This window comes from Balaenoptera borealis (assembly GCF_965194805.1).
Source record: "Balaenoptera borealis genome assembly, chromosome: 5".
Classification (NCBI taxonomy): Eukaryota; Metazoa; Chordata; class Mammalia; order Artiodactyla; family Balaenopteridae; genus Balaenoptera; species Balaenoptera borealis.
The window spans coordinates 113,494,101-113,509,905 of NC_138862.1; the positions used below are offsets into that span (position 1 = coordinate 113,494,101).

The 15,805-nt window shown below is 36.9% G+C and overlaps 1 long non-coding RNA gene across 1 annotated transcript in view; it reads left to right on the forward strand.

Annotated features, from left to right (window-relative positions):
• The window catches only part of LOC309629968, an 820,276-nt gene that overhangs the window by 632,807 nt on the left and 171,664 nt on the right, over window positions 1-15,805 (forward strand). The gene's annotated exons all lie outside the window — the stretch shown is intronic.

Sequence of the window (15,805 nt, forward strand, 5' to 3'; positions counted from 1 at the left end):
AATAAAAATACCCCATAATCTTACGTTAGTTCTTTACATTTTCTTTCTTAGCAAAATAAGACAAATTTACTGAAAGAAAACCACATAGAACAAACACAATATTATGACCTTTTGTAAATTAAGAAGTGAAACGTTAACAGCACAGAACGCTCTGGTCACAAGGAGGGAAGAATAAGGAACTAGAGTTGCCCTTTTTGTCTTTGTTATTCCCCTCACCACGTGAGGCAAAGCAAGGTGGAAGAAGACAAACCCTAATCCACAGAGTCTGGGCTATTTCTCTTAGAAATTCAAGATGATTTACAGCTAATTTTATCTGTCTTAAACCTTTCCACAGAGGAATCACACAGATCTCTAGGCAATTTCATGCTCAGTGTAGAGATGAGGAAGCTAAAACACAATTAAAAACACAATCAATCAGGGACAGAATTGGTCACAGAACCCTGCTTTTATTTTCTCCTCCATGATAATTTGGCATCTGGAGTTTCTCTTCTTTACTGAGAAAAGTGAGGAAGAAAAGGGGACCTGTAGGAATATTTGCACCCACCTGAGTCTTCAATTTAAATGAAAGCATCATCTCAGAGGGCATGATTCAATACATTTTCTTAATTGGAAATATTTTTTCTATTTTTCTCTTTCTTTTGTTTGTGCAAATCCTTATGTTTTTCCCCCCACCTCAATTGTTTTTAAGGGATTGAAGAACTTACCTTAGGTGTGAAAGCAAGCACATATGAATTGAGATTTCCTAGATAGTATAATTTTAGGAAACATTTATTGGAGTCCTTATTCATAGTCCCCAGAGCCCTACATAATTGCCGCATGACTAGTCCTCTGAACTCATCTCCTCCTCCTCCTCTGCTTTTCTGCTCCATACAGGTCTCTGAGCCTTCAACCCTCCACACTAATTCCTGCTTCAGGCTTTGAGACATCCTGTTCTGTCTCCCTAGAGGACTATGTCCCAGTTGTTCACATGACTGTCTCCTTCTTGTCATTTAGATTTGAACTCAAACCTTCCTTTTTCAGAAAAGTTTTCTCTTTCATCCTCAGGTCAAATTATACTTTTCAGAAAGTCAAAATCAAGACTCTCATACCAATCCTGAATTAGCATTAAATTTTTAACTCATTAATAAGAAAATAGTAAAGATGATAAAGCTTTTTCCAAGGAGAATTTGTAGAATAAATGCTTATATATCATTCAGAAAAGGCATGCTGAAATGAATTTGTTATGTTAGACACAAAACTGGTTATATCCTATAGGGCAATGAAACCATAAAATTTAGGGTTACTTTCTCTGCCAGATAGAACCCATGGGTATTTCAATCGGACAGTTGTATTCATGTTAATATGTAACTGCAGACTCTAATCACTAGTAAATACTAAGTCAAAGATATATTGTTTCTTACCCTTGTACCCTGAGCCCTCAAAACAATGCCTGACATATAGTAGGTGCTCAGTAAATATTTGGGGGGGGGTGACAGGGTGACCAACAATATTTTAGTGGAAGTAGCTAATGCATATAAGTTAGAAAGCAGAGGAAAACTGAGTATCTGACTGAAAAGTGAAAGCATGAACAAATAAAGAAAACAGAAAAATAGAAGGCAATATACAGTAGTGCTGAATAATATGCATACTGTGTGTTTCAGAAGCACTGTCAAGATGATAACATCCACAGGAAAATATTATAACTTCCAACTATTGAAAGTATGACCAATACCCCAGAAATACTCATGGCTAAATTTGATGCTAAGGAAGCTCTGTAAAGATAGAACCCTTATTAAATGGCATTTAGGGAGAATTATAAAGTATCTTTTAATGTTTATGGTACAGAATTTGTATTAGGGTGTATATGTTTAAGAGGCAATTGTGGGTGAAAATATGAATGGACACTCGAAATTTACTTAAAGCAAAAAACCATTTATTAAGTACCTACTTTGTTTAAGGCAGACTATACCTCATGGTAGTTTATGACATCTGGCCTCTGTTTTTCATGAAAATCCTTTTCTCCTGGTCTGATGAGTGGTAGGTAGACCTCAGTCACTTACATATTTGAAAAGGCATGGCATTTGCCTATGGTAGAACAAAAGAGGAATTAGCACTCCCTTTCTGTTTTCTTTTTGCTTGAGTCTTATTAACTCACTAGTGTATAGAAGATGCAATAGAAATTCTCCAGAACGTTGAGAATTCACACTCTCTCTTCTGGTGAAATGATGACATTTTTCCCAGTAATGTTTCCCTTTTGACTGTGTTCTCTGCATTTGGCTCTTGTCATCCCTGAAATTAACTCACGGATATCTGAAAATAGACTGGGAAGGGGGGAGGGTGGATTTTCTAAGATGTATGATTCTTTTTTTTTTTTTTATTAATTAATTTTTATTTATTTATGGCTGTGTTGGGTCTTCGTTTCTGTGCGAGGGCTTTCTCTAGTTGCGGCAAGCGGGGGCCACTCTTCATCGCGGTGCGCGGGCCTCTCACTATCGCGGCCTCTCCCGTTGCGGAGCACAGGCTTCAGACGCGCAGGCTCAGTAGTTGTGGCTCACGGGCCTAGTCGCTCCGCGGCATGTGGGATCTTCCCAGACCAGGCCTCGAACCCGTGTCCCCTGCATTGGCAGGCAGATTCTCAACCACTGCGCCACCAGGGAAGCCCCTAAGATGTATAATTCTTTAAGGAATTTTTTCAGCCTTTCCCCCAAAACAGAAGTAAACAAAGAAAGAAGGAAATGTTAGATTGATAAACCTGTTCAGAAAGCAAACACATTTTATCCCATTCAAAATTCTTAACAATTTGACATTTTGTGTGTGTGTGTGTGTGTGTAGAAATAAACAAGCAGCTTGATGGTGTTATTTATTACTTCAATTCCTGCTTAGTTTTATAAACTTAAAACTAAGTTAAACTTAAACATTATTTAATTCATCTGGAATTGTGTGGTTGGCATCGGGTTTGTAGGAAGAAGAATAACAAACACAGTATAAAACTGCTGCAACAGAAGAATTTGCATTTCTTTCCATGTTATCATGATAAATATTTTTTTTCTAATTAGGGGAAGAGTTAGTCAATATTAAGCTTTTCAACTGAACTTTCATTTCCAATAAAAGGAAAACACAGAAATTCCCAAGGCCTCTAGTAATTATTTGTTTTATGGTGCTTTATCATTGACATGACATTTCTGTGAATAAATGGTTAGTTTATTTTTGAGGAAGTAAAAAGCTTTTTATAGAATCTCACAAACAATCTTCAACAAATAAAAAAAAAGTGAGTTGCAGATAAATTTTACCAGTATGATTTTTATGTAAAGTTTGAAGACAAGCAAAAGTAAACATTATTTTTAAGGGATACTCACAGTAGTATAGAAATTCTTAAGAAAAACAAATGTCACCACAAAATTCAGGATAACTGATACCTCTATTAAGGAGGGAGAGTTATTTAATCATGGAAGGCAAACAGGGAGCTTCAAATATATTGAAAACGTTCTAGTTCTTAAGCTGATTGGTGGGAGCATGGATATTATGTACATTATGCTTTTCATTATATATGTATGATAAATATTCATAGCTTTTAAGAAATGTCTTATATTTCTCTTTACAGTGTTTTGTTTCCATTATTATGGTACACTAATAATCCTAAAATTCTTTATGTGTAAAGTGTTAAAAATGCCATACAGAATATTTTTTTAATTGATGGACTAGTATCTAAAAAAAGTTCAGTCTATCCCCTGCAGCCAGGAGCAAAATAGAAGCAGGAAACCCCAGCAGGTATGAAAGACTGAGTGTGCAGCATTACCTGAGGATATCGATGGGATTCATGCAGGTAGCCTGGAGCCTCAGGCACCTGTGCAGAGCCAGATAAAACATCTGAACCCACCCTCCATAAAGCTGGGACTTTGGTAGTACTATGTGTATAAAAACAAATTGATCTGTTCAAAAACCATTTTAGGGCTTCCCTGGTGGCACAGTGGTTGAGAACCTGCCTGCCGATGCAGGGGATGCGGGTTCGAGCCCTGGTCTGGGAGGATCCCACATGCCGCGGAGCAACTAGGCCCGTGAGCCACAATTACTGAGCCTGCGCGTCTGGAGCCTGTGCTCCGCAACAAGAGAGGCCGCGATAGTGAGAGGCCCGCGCACCGCGATGAAGAGTGGCCCCGCTTGCCACAACTGGAGAAAGCCCTCGCACAGAAACAAAGACCCAACACAGCCAAGAATGAATAAATAAATAAATAATAATTAAAAAAAAAAAAAAAAAAACCATTTTAGCAATGGTGGACTAAAAAGAAAACTGTCTAATCTCTGTTTTAGTTAACAGAAAAAAAAAAAATCTGTGGGATTTAGCAAGGACAAACCAGCCCACACAGGCCTAGAATCACATGTCTCTGTGGTCCTGAAATATTCCAAGAAGTATCTCATTAAATAGCATTAAACAGATGATGTAGTACACTCAGGACCCTAGCAGAAGTAAATGCTCATTCTCTCTGCACCCAGTCCTCACAGAATTCCTACACAGAATTGTAAAAATTAAGAATTTATAATTACCAACAAACACACACAAGGAAATAGGAGTCAAGAGCCACAACAAGCAACAAAACCAGACAAAGACTTCAAACACTGAAATCATTAGATACTGAATATAAAGTAAATATATTTACTATGTTAAAAGATATAAAAGAGGAATAAAAAAGATAAGTTAGGAGAAAGAGACTATCAAAAATGACCAAATATGTTTGAAAAAACATAACTTTTAGAAATAAATATATAATAATTGAAATAAAATCGATGGATTAAACAGCAGATTAGGCCAAACTGAAAAGAAAATTAATGAAGTGGAAAATAGACCTCATGACATAATGTGATATGTGCCATGAAACAAACAAACAAACAAACAAACACAGCAGGGTAAGGAGGATCAGGAATACTGGTGCAGGGATGGAGTCTGGGTGCTGTTTTGAGAGTGATCAGAGTAGGTGTCACTGAGAAAGAGGAGAGGGAGGCAGCCAAATAGATCTGGGGGTAGCGGCATCCCAGGAAGAAGCAACAGCCATTAGTTGGCAGTAGAACCAAATCAGTGTAGCCACAGTACACAGAAATGACTGAATGCTGGGGGTGAAACAATGATCCTTTAAGCTTCCAGAGAAAGAAAAAAATATTGTCACAGAGTGTATGGATTCATAATGACTTCAGACTTCTCAGTAGCAGCAGTTTGGAGCTAGAAAATTCTAAGCAAGCCTTTCAAAATTCAAAAGGAAAATTCTATGTAATTCTACACAGCCAAACTATCCCAATCAGTGTAAAAACATTTTCAGACATACAAATCTCAAAATTTTACCTCTCTTGTTCCTTTTCCTTGAAAAACTTTGGAAAATGTAGTCTATCAAAAATGAGGAACTAAACCAAGAAAGAGGAAGTCCTGGTATAGAAAAGAGTTGATCCAACAGAGGAGCATGATGAGGGGAATCCCAAGGATGGTGCAGAAGAAAGACTCCCAGATGGCAGCTGTGCGCCAGATAGAAAGAAAACCCAGTGCTGTTGGGAGTAAGTTTGATGGCTCTGAGAGGGGCTTCTGAGAGAATACCAGACACAACTGGCATCTTTTTTTTTTTTTTTTAAAGAGTCTGTACTTTTCTTTTTTTAAAATTTTATTTATTTATTATTTTTGGCTGCATTGGGTCTTCGTTGCTGCGCATGGGCTTTCTCTAGTTGCGGCGAGTGGGGGCTACTCTTCATTGCGGTACTCAGGCTTCTCATTGCGGTGGCTTCTCTTGTTGCAGAGCACAGGCTCTAGGCGCATAGGCTTCATTAGTTGCAGCACGCGGGCTCAGTAGTTGTGGCTCATGGGCTTAGTTGCTCTGCGGCATGTGGGATCTTCCTGGACCTGGGCTCGAACCTGTGTCCCCTGCATTGGCAGGTGGATTCTTAACCACTATGCCACCAGGGAAGCCCCACAACTGGCATCTTAAGAAGAGATCTAGAAAACTGGCAAAAGGTCTGAGACTAGACTATTAATAAGTACATAGAAAAAATGGCAAATGAAAAGCAAGAAGACACATTAGTCCTAGGGAAACAAAAAATTGTATAGAAAAGACATTCAGTCATGGTTTCCCATCTGCCACAGTTGTGAATGGGGCTCTCATATGATGCAAATACTGCTATGGGTTGGGAAATAATCCTTGGGGGCTGAGGGAGAACAGAGTGGGGCTGGATGTGAAGAGATAATGCCTGAGACTGAAAAATCAAAAAGTAGCAACAAAAGTGTGTTATTTAGAGAAGAAGTCATAATTACCAAATCACCCAAATGAATTACCTAAAAGAGGTAAAAATGCATAGAGAAAGTGAAGATTGTGGAGACAGTGGAGAAGAGGGAGGCATACTGCTATTTTTCTTAAACGCAGAGAGTATGATAGTACTTTTAATAAAATATAACGAGAGCCACATATGTAAGTGTAGATTTTCTAGTAGCCACATTTAAGAAAAAGTAAAAGGAAACACGTACAATTAACTTTAATAATATGTTTTACTTAACCCAGTCTATCCAAAATATTTCAACCAGTAATCATTACCAAAATATTTATTAAAGAGATATTAACTCTTTTTTTCCATACTAAGTCTAAAACCCAGGGTGTATTTTATCCTTGCAGCACATCTGAATTAGGACTGGCCATATTTCAAGTGCTCAGTAGCCACTGAAGGCTAGAGCTACCTCATATGACAGTGCAACTCTGAACTATATGCCTGCATAATTTTGATAAATTTTTTTAAAGTTGTAAAGAGGCACTGATGTGGACAGCTTGTCCACTTATTTTGTGAATGTAGAAATGCACTAATGTCATCAAAACAAGGGACCAAATAATTGAAAAGACCATGAAAAATGGAACTGCCTTGAGAAAACTCCATGAAAAAGTGAAATTGTGGATTTTTCATTCACCATCAGAGCATGGGATCTCTATAACTCCTTCGTATGTTATATTTCACTTATTTTTACAACCCATTCTCTTTCCGTTGTAGGTGAATAAATGTAGATCAGTGACTTGCCCAACCTTATTAAGTTAATAAGCAGCAAAGCTAGACTCGAATTCAGGCAGTCTGATACCACCGACCGCGACCTTCACCACAGCGCCCTGCGTGATTCCATCTGAATGTCTGGGTGCAGTTCAGTTCGTTGAAGGTGATAAATGTCTAAATAAGTATATTACTCACCTTGATCTGAATGTTACTCACATGACAGTGAAAAGATCATCAAGATGTTTCTACTTCTTATTCTTGATGAAGAAATTCAGAGTAAATATCCCTGTTTTAACTATTTGAAGTAATTTGTGATTTTGAGTGAAGTAATTTGGTTTTTAACTATATGGCCATTAAAATAAGTTTGAAATAGAAGAATTATATTTCTCAACAGACTCTCAATGTCTTTCAGGAGCTATGCAATTAAATGGAGTTTTTACAACTAATGAAATCAATATAGTGAAATCAATTCAAATGTATTGAGTTTCTATTACTGTATAATAAATTGCCCAGCAATGTAGTAGCTTAAAACAACAAACACTTATTATCTCACAACTTTTTCTGTGGGTCAGGAATCAAGATGCAGCTTAGTTGGGTGCAGTCGAGGTGCTGGCCAGGACTGCGGTCATCTCCAGCCTCGACAGGGGAGGCTGTGCTTGCACGCCCACTCATGTGGCTGCTGGCCAGAGGCATCGGCTCTTTGCCGCGTGCGCCTCTCCATTGCGCTACTCGTGACATGTTAACTTGCTTCCCCCAGAATGAGGGCTCTGAGGGGTAGGACTGGGCAAGCAAGATAGGAGTCACAGTCTTTCCGTAAACTAATCTCGGAAGTGACATCCCATCACGTTTGCTGTCTTCTGTTCACTAAAAGCAGGTCACTAGATCCAGCCCACAGTCAAAGAGAGGAGATTACAACGGGTGTGAATACCAGGAAGCAGAGATCAGTAGGGCCAGTCTGGAGACTGCCAACCACAATGATAATATTTATTCAACACTTCACTCGTGGAAAGATGCAGTTCCTTTCCATCATTCATTCACCCATTAGTAATCATTGAACACCTGCTTTGTGCCAGGTCCTAGAAATCTGGGGGGCAAAACAGATATTCTCATAAACTTCCTAAAACCTACAGTCTAGTGTCCTCAAAATTAAACACCTAAATGGTTTTGATCAAAAAGAATGAAATGTTTTAAACAGTGAGAAAGCAGACTTCAGGGGCTTCTGTCTCACTAACTGCCTCGCTGCTGCACTTATAAAGCAAACACAGATGACCTTTCAGTAAAGACGCAGAGTCACCCTGCTCTTCCTAGGTCGTAATTCTCTTATCGCCTTGCTTGGCTGTACAGATTTCCCAGCTCAGTGAGAGCCTGAGTGATTTCCTTTAATTTTTGTATTGACAATACAATGTAAGGCCTGCAGATCAGAAGTTTGAGCTCATCCAGCTGTGGAAAGAAAAGCGGCTCAAGAATTTAGCCTCTTGACTGTCCCTCTAAACTATAAACTGATAGAAACTGAGATCAGTAAGGCTCAATCCAGATCCCATGAGCATTCTTTGTCCTCTAACCAAAAACTTAAGAAGTTTTTGATAAGAGTTGAAACCAGGATGATTCCCTGATTGCAAAATAAAGAAGCACATGATCAGTGGTTGAAGGTGCCTGTGAACTTTATTTCTAGAATTCTTGAAGTTCTTTCTGTTAACCTTATCAGACTGTCCCCTCAGTGATATTTCATATCATATGGTGCCAGGTGTCTGTATTCTCATACTCTGGTCCATTTCTTAAGAGTGTGCACTAGTGAGTTTTATTGTCGTATTAGAGATCGTAACATCTTCAGATTTTCAAAGTCACCAATTTGAGTAGATACACAGTAGCTTCATGTAAACACACACACACACACACACACACACACTTCCCACTCCTTGTCACCCAATAGAGGTCGCATCAGAGATGTCTCAGCCAGACTTATTTTCTACTTAGTTGGGTTTAAACAATCTGAGTATTTCAAGGTGGCAGAAAAGAATGCCTTATAAAAAATTAAAACATGTAATTAAGCTTTGAATAACACCGCTGAATATGTGTGAAGCAAGTTTATGTTGCAAATCATTTATCGTAATTGCAAAGAAGAATGGTGACGTATCTAATAAAAAGAAATATGCCATATATTTGTGATGCTTGTACATGTTTTATAAGAACAAACTGACCAGATATTCATGCATTTAGATGGTATAAAATTCACTAAGACTTGAGAATCCACCTGCCCCAGACTCCAGCAGTAGCCTCAATTCTGAATGGCTTAATACTCTGCTATTGTGTTCCAACTCTGAAAGTTACCACCAGAATAATAGACACGTACCTGTTCATAACTCAGCAAATCACAGAATTTATTACAGAATCTAGTCTGTGAACAAACAATAATCTCTGCTACTTGAACAATTTTAAATGTTTTTCTCCACTTTAATTAAAAGTATTCCTTATAGACACACATTCTTTTTTCCCAAGTAAGTAGGACACTGACAGTCTCACCCTGAAGATATGCTAATGGACCCTGAAATATAAGAATTCATTTTAGGGACTTCGCTGGTGGTCTAGTGGTAAAGAGTCTGCCTTACAATGCAGGGGATGCAGGTTCGATCCCTAGTCAGGGAACTAAGATCCCACATGCCATGGGGCAACTAAGCCCACATGCCACAACTACTGAGCTCACGCACCTCAACTAGAGAGGCCGTGTGCCACAAACTACAGAACCATGCTCCCTGGAGTCTGTGTGCCACAACTAAAGAATAAGAGAAAACCCACATGCCACAACTAGAGAGAAGCCCACACATCACAACGAAGAGCCTGCGCACCACAATGAAAGATCCCGCGTGCCGCAACTAAGACCCGACGCAGCCAAAAATAAATTAAATAAATAAATAAATAAATAATAAATCTTTTTAAAAAAAAATCTTTAAAAAAAGAATTCATTTTACTTTGATTTGTTAACAATAAACATAGTTTAAAAAATCATTTCACTTATTTATTAAAATTAATGGTCAGTACAGGTTTCTGGTAACTGACTGTACTGCTGAACTGAATGAATAAGCATTTTCAGAACTCTAATGAAAAACTGATGAACTCATAAAAGTGCTAACAAAAGATCAAGATGAAAAAAAAAATTAATTACATGGGACTGAGTGAACTGATGAGGATGAGTATAATTTTTGTGACTTTCTGTCTGAATTTAAAAAAAAAAAAAAAAAAAATCCCACAAGGACTCAGAGGCAAAGAATATACAAATCAATTTTCACTGCAAAGTAAAGGAGCTGTTACAGTGGAGGATTACTGGACTGAATGTCAATATTATGACATAGTATGAGTGTGTTTCATGTTTGGTAATTGCAATCATTGTTGCTTTGGTTGTGGTCATCCATGTACAATGCTTGGTGTCAGTCTATTTATCTCTTGTAAAAATAAAATACAGTGTGTGTGTGTGTGTGAAAAAAAAAAAAATTAATGGTCAGATAATTCATTAATGAAAGCATCTATAGCAAATGTGAGTTCCAGAATCAAAGCTTTTGAACCAGAGTATTCAAAAGCCAAATAATATGGAACTCTATGAACTCAAAAAATGGGGTACCCTTGGAGCATATCTGCTCACTACCTGGGGTGGTGGGTTGGCAAATATTTGTATACAAAACTAGAATTGATCCCAACATGACATCAGTAATTGTAAAATAAGAAATATGTGATCCTATGTTTTGTAGTAACCTACAAGGGAAAAGAATCTGAAAAAGAATATATATATATATATAACACTGAATCACTTTGCTGTACACCTGAAACTAACACAACATTGTTGATCAACTATACTTCAATTAAAAAAATAATAAATAAAATGAACTCTTTAACATGCCTTAAAAAAAACTGGCAATCTGTATAATCCTTGATACTTCTGGATAATGTCATAATCAGAGATAAAGGCACATAAGTGCATTAATATCTCTACAGCAGTGCACTCTGTTTCTTGCCTTCTTTTTGTTTATTTTTCTGACATTGTATAGATTCTATTGCAATTTAAAACCCATATTTAAGAGGAGTAATTTAGGGAATATCTTACCAGTTGTGGGCTTTTTGAGAAGCCTTTTGAGACAAACTAAGTTACTAACTAACTAGCTTAGGATTGAAAGTTTTATGTGTTGTGATGCTTCCCCTCCCCTAGCAGAATAGTCTGGAAATATATCAGGATTATATCTGAAGAATGATGTTAAGGTCAATTCACTATAGTGTATCCATTTCTGGATGTTTGATGGTAAATTTTACGGATCTGAGAAACAATATCTGAGAAGAGTTGGACATTAGAGGTAGTAAGAGAGAAGGTTAGTACCTTGGAAATGTTTTAACAGGAACTTGTCTGGATGAAGTCTAAGAACACAAACACACCTTGTGTACTTTTTTTTCTTCTCTCTTGTGGTTTATTGCAAGATGTTGAGTGTAGTTCCCTGTGCTGTACAAGTGGGACCTTGTTGTTTGTCTGTTTTATGTAGAGTGGTTTATATCTGGTAATCCCAAACTTGTGTTATGTTTTTAATGTAAAAACTACTGATACCCAGATATGTAAATATATATGCATTCAAGTAAAACAAACAAACAAACAAAAATCAGTGATTGAAGAAGCCTGCACATTTTATTTCTAGGATTCTATCTCCTATAGAAATTCACACACTACACATACATGTACAAAGATATTTATTGCTGTATTTTTTTTGCAAAAGCCAAAGGCATATAAAATATTTAAAAACTTGAAAGAAACCTAAACTTCTATTGGTAAAAGAATGCTTCCAATGATTAAACTTCTGTTAGTAGGAGAATAATTACTGCTATAGAATATTTCACAGCCCTTATGGAATATAAAGTAGGGCTATATATACTGACCAAGAAGAATATATTATGAACAGAAAAAATACATGTTGCATAACAATATTATATGTCCCTTTAAAGATAAAAATAATGTAGTATTATCTTAATAAAAATAAGTAAACCTGGGAATTCCCTAGTGGTCCAGTGGTTAGGGCTCCGTGCTTCCACTGCAGGGGGAACAGGTTCGATCCCTGGTTGGGAAACTAAGATCCGGCATGTCACATGGTGCAGCCAAATAAATAAATAAATAAATAAATAAAATAAGTAAAGCATACTGTAATACAATCTAATCAAAACATCTATGTGGGCAGAAAAAAATTTAAAGGCTACATATAAGCTATTAAAAGTGGTTACCTTTGAGGAATAAGATTAGAGCAGTGGGCAAGGAGGTAGTAACTTTCACTTTTTTACTTTATATGCTTCCATATTTTATTTTTTTCTTTTACAGAAGTACATATTACTATTGCATTACTCTCTGCAATATGCAGCACTTCACTTTTTATAAAGTGGGACCTTGTACCCCATTATTTGCATGTGTAGTTAATTACAAACATGTTGACACATAACAACCTATAAACCTCCGTGATATTAAATGGCAGTGTTACAATAGCTGTAATGCACATTAAAATACTTTAACATATACAGTGTGATATTATGTATGTATTGTTTAGCTTGTGCATTAATCCTGAGACTGAAAACAATAAGTGGTCTGTAGCTTGGCCCACTTGCCTTCTAATCAGGAAGACTGTTCTTCAAAGATGTCTACTATAAGAAGTGTTTCTGTTACCCATATCTCTGTCAGTAATTTCCTGTAAATCAGGGCTTGATTTACTATTTTACTGTTTAAGAAAATGATGCAGAAAATGTTAATAATGCAGATTAAACTTAAATGTTTTTCACATCTATAGCCATTACACTATAAATAGGACAAAAAATTAAAGAACTATTCTTCCAGTATTTGAAAACACATCTGATTCAGCAAAGTAACATATGTCATAGATGGTCAAATGAGCTTCCAACATAAGTCTTCAGTGTTTCACTTCTGCAATACTCATTAACAAAAGCAAAAGTAGTAACTAATATTCATGAAGGATCTACTCATTCATTAATTGAAACCCTAGGTTGGCTACAGATGCAAGAGTTTGGCCAAAATCAGTGAGGCATTCCATGAGATTCAATTAGCTCTATGCAATCTACCATAATGAAAAGTATATATTTTATTATTATCTGTGAAAAGTGTGCTTCACATCTTTTGTCACACATGCATACACACACATACATTTTTCAAAGCTAGTTGTTAAACATTTATCAGCACACTGCCAGGTTATGGTAGCATAAGTAGTGCTCTGCCAGTTCAAAACTTCATTAGTAGATACTATTGATGTATCCGTTCAAAAGAACTCATGCATTGTGTATGACCAAATTGGCATAGGTAGGTTCAGAATAATGAGATGATGGCAAAAAGGCCACATTTTAAGCCCAGCATCAACTTTTCTGTTTGGCTGCATGCTTTTCAGGACTAGCTGCTTAAAATCAAATTCTTTTACAAAGGCTCTAAATAGGCATTCTTGCACAGTATTTAATTAAAATTTTACACACCTATGAAAAGCTGTTTTGAAAATAAGCCTCAGGAAAATGGATTGGATTTTTAAATAATCACAAATAATTATTCCATGTTAAAAGAAGTGAGATTTATTTTTTAATTGACTTAAACTCCAGAAAAAAATATTCAACACATACACACTTCCACACAAAACACATCATGGCTCTGGGGGAATCGGGGAGAGGAAGGGGGTTTGGGTTTGGGATTTGGCGGTACTAATTTGAGGAAAGGAAATTGTTGAAGGCTAGATATGCACTCTGTTACAGTAAAACATTTTGATATCAAATTTGGGGAGATAGATAAAGCACAATAGATTTACTAAATTATCTTTCATTATCTTGGTTGATTGAAATGTGGACCTGTTTCTAGGAATTTTCTTTCTGTCTGCTTCAAATGCAGTATTCTTATGAATACACGTGAAAAATGATTGGAAAAATAATGGAGACGTACAATCAATAATAACAATAAAACAGAGTATGATTACCTTATTGTATTTCATATGCAGCCCTGCTTTTGCATATTATTTGGTCCAGAATTTACTTGAAACCAACCAGTGACTTGCTGAATTCCTGTCATGTATAAATTCCAAAGGCTCAGCGTGAGCAGCAGGGCCCAATCAGCTTTGTTCACGAGCTGAGCCTCGCAGCCCTCTTGCCTTTAGCTGCAGTTTAATACCAGCTGTTTGTTCTTTCTAGTCCTCCCCCTTCTTTACCTCCTCCAGGTCTCATTTTAAAAACCTGCCCCATAGATACCCTATTCAATCCTCTGAGTTTCCTTGGCAACTCTCAAAGATAGGATAGCTCACAGCTTCCCAGTCTAATTCCATCACATCCCTCAATTAGCTTAGTTAAGCCTTTTATAAACAGTCAGATATTCCTTAGAACTGTAATCAGGAGTTGGCTCACTCTAAATTGTGTTTAGAGGTCCTCACCCGGTGATTTCCTATGCCCATCCTCTGGGCTTTCTTCCTGCAAGGTCCCTTTCCCTAATACCAGAAAGCAGAACCAGATTGTTATACAACCCACCTTCGTGCTTCCCTCGACTCTGCCTCGAAGGTTACCCTTTTCAAGTCTTTTGGCTGCCCTGCCCTTTGACATCTTCTAAAGCTTGGCAGGGTTCCTTGGTTGGCAGTAATGATCAGGGTTGTCAAGTTTTCAACTTTAGGTCCTCAAATGAGAATCAAAATGTTCATGTTTCAAGCCAAATACCTCATTGCGTATGATATTTGCGAAGAAGACAGGGGTAGACCATTCTTTATATTTTGAAAAGAGAAAATCACCTCTGGCCTACCTTTTCACCCAAGAGGTGCTACCATACAACAGACAGTACTGCCTACCAACAAGGTCAATCTAAATACTTCATTGAGCCTTGGTGAGGAAGGCTGCCCAGATGGAATTACCTGGCTATTCAGACCTGTAGAAAGTTATGCTAGCTTTGAAAAAATCAGGTGGGAACAAATTTTTGTCATGAGAATTTGACAGCACTCTTTTGAAAATCTAGTTCTGATTATTAAAGCATTTAATGTAATAAGGCACAGACACAACTAAGAAGGTTGTTTAATTCATTGCATAAAATGTATGAATTAATTAGGCATTTAACACCACACTAAAGATGGTTGTATGTAAAGAAACACAATCTTGAGCTGGCTTACTCTCTTATATAATCAAAGTGAAATTAGATTTTTATCCAGTAATTTATGCTGAATTAAACCAATAGTTTGCTATTATACATTTACAATGAATATAAAAGCAAGGCAATAAACATGGAATTGTTATAAAGGAATAAATCACATGTATAATGTGATGAATAGGAACATTTTCTTGAATATTAATTCAATTTGGAGTGGCTGACTATTCTTGGGATCATGCACTGTTGTAATAGAGCCGAGATTGCTTCTATAAGTCTGATGGGAGTTGTGAATTCACACAGCATAGAAAATAAATTTGTTTCCGTACTGACTTGGCCAGTGGGCGTTTCGGAAAATTGAAATCACAATTTGTGGCAGTGTCCCCTGTTACTGGGAACATTTTGCAGTGAAAATCTACTTTCTCTCTTTCTTGTAGTTCTTTTCTTCAAAATATGTGTACACTGCACATTTTTGACCAGAGCTAAGCAAGGTGATCTGATTAACGTTTACTGCCTGCAGTAAATTTAGAGAAAAGCAACAGACCTTATGTCTTCAGTCTCTGAGGTGGTCATTCCAGAAAATTTTGCATTCTGCTTTCGAACAATTTCTTAATCTTCAAAGAATTTAACACTTCATAATTCAGTTGCACTTACAAAAACAACTTGGAAACAAATAACATGCAATGGATTCAACAAAAA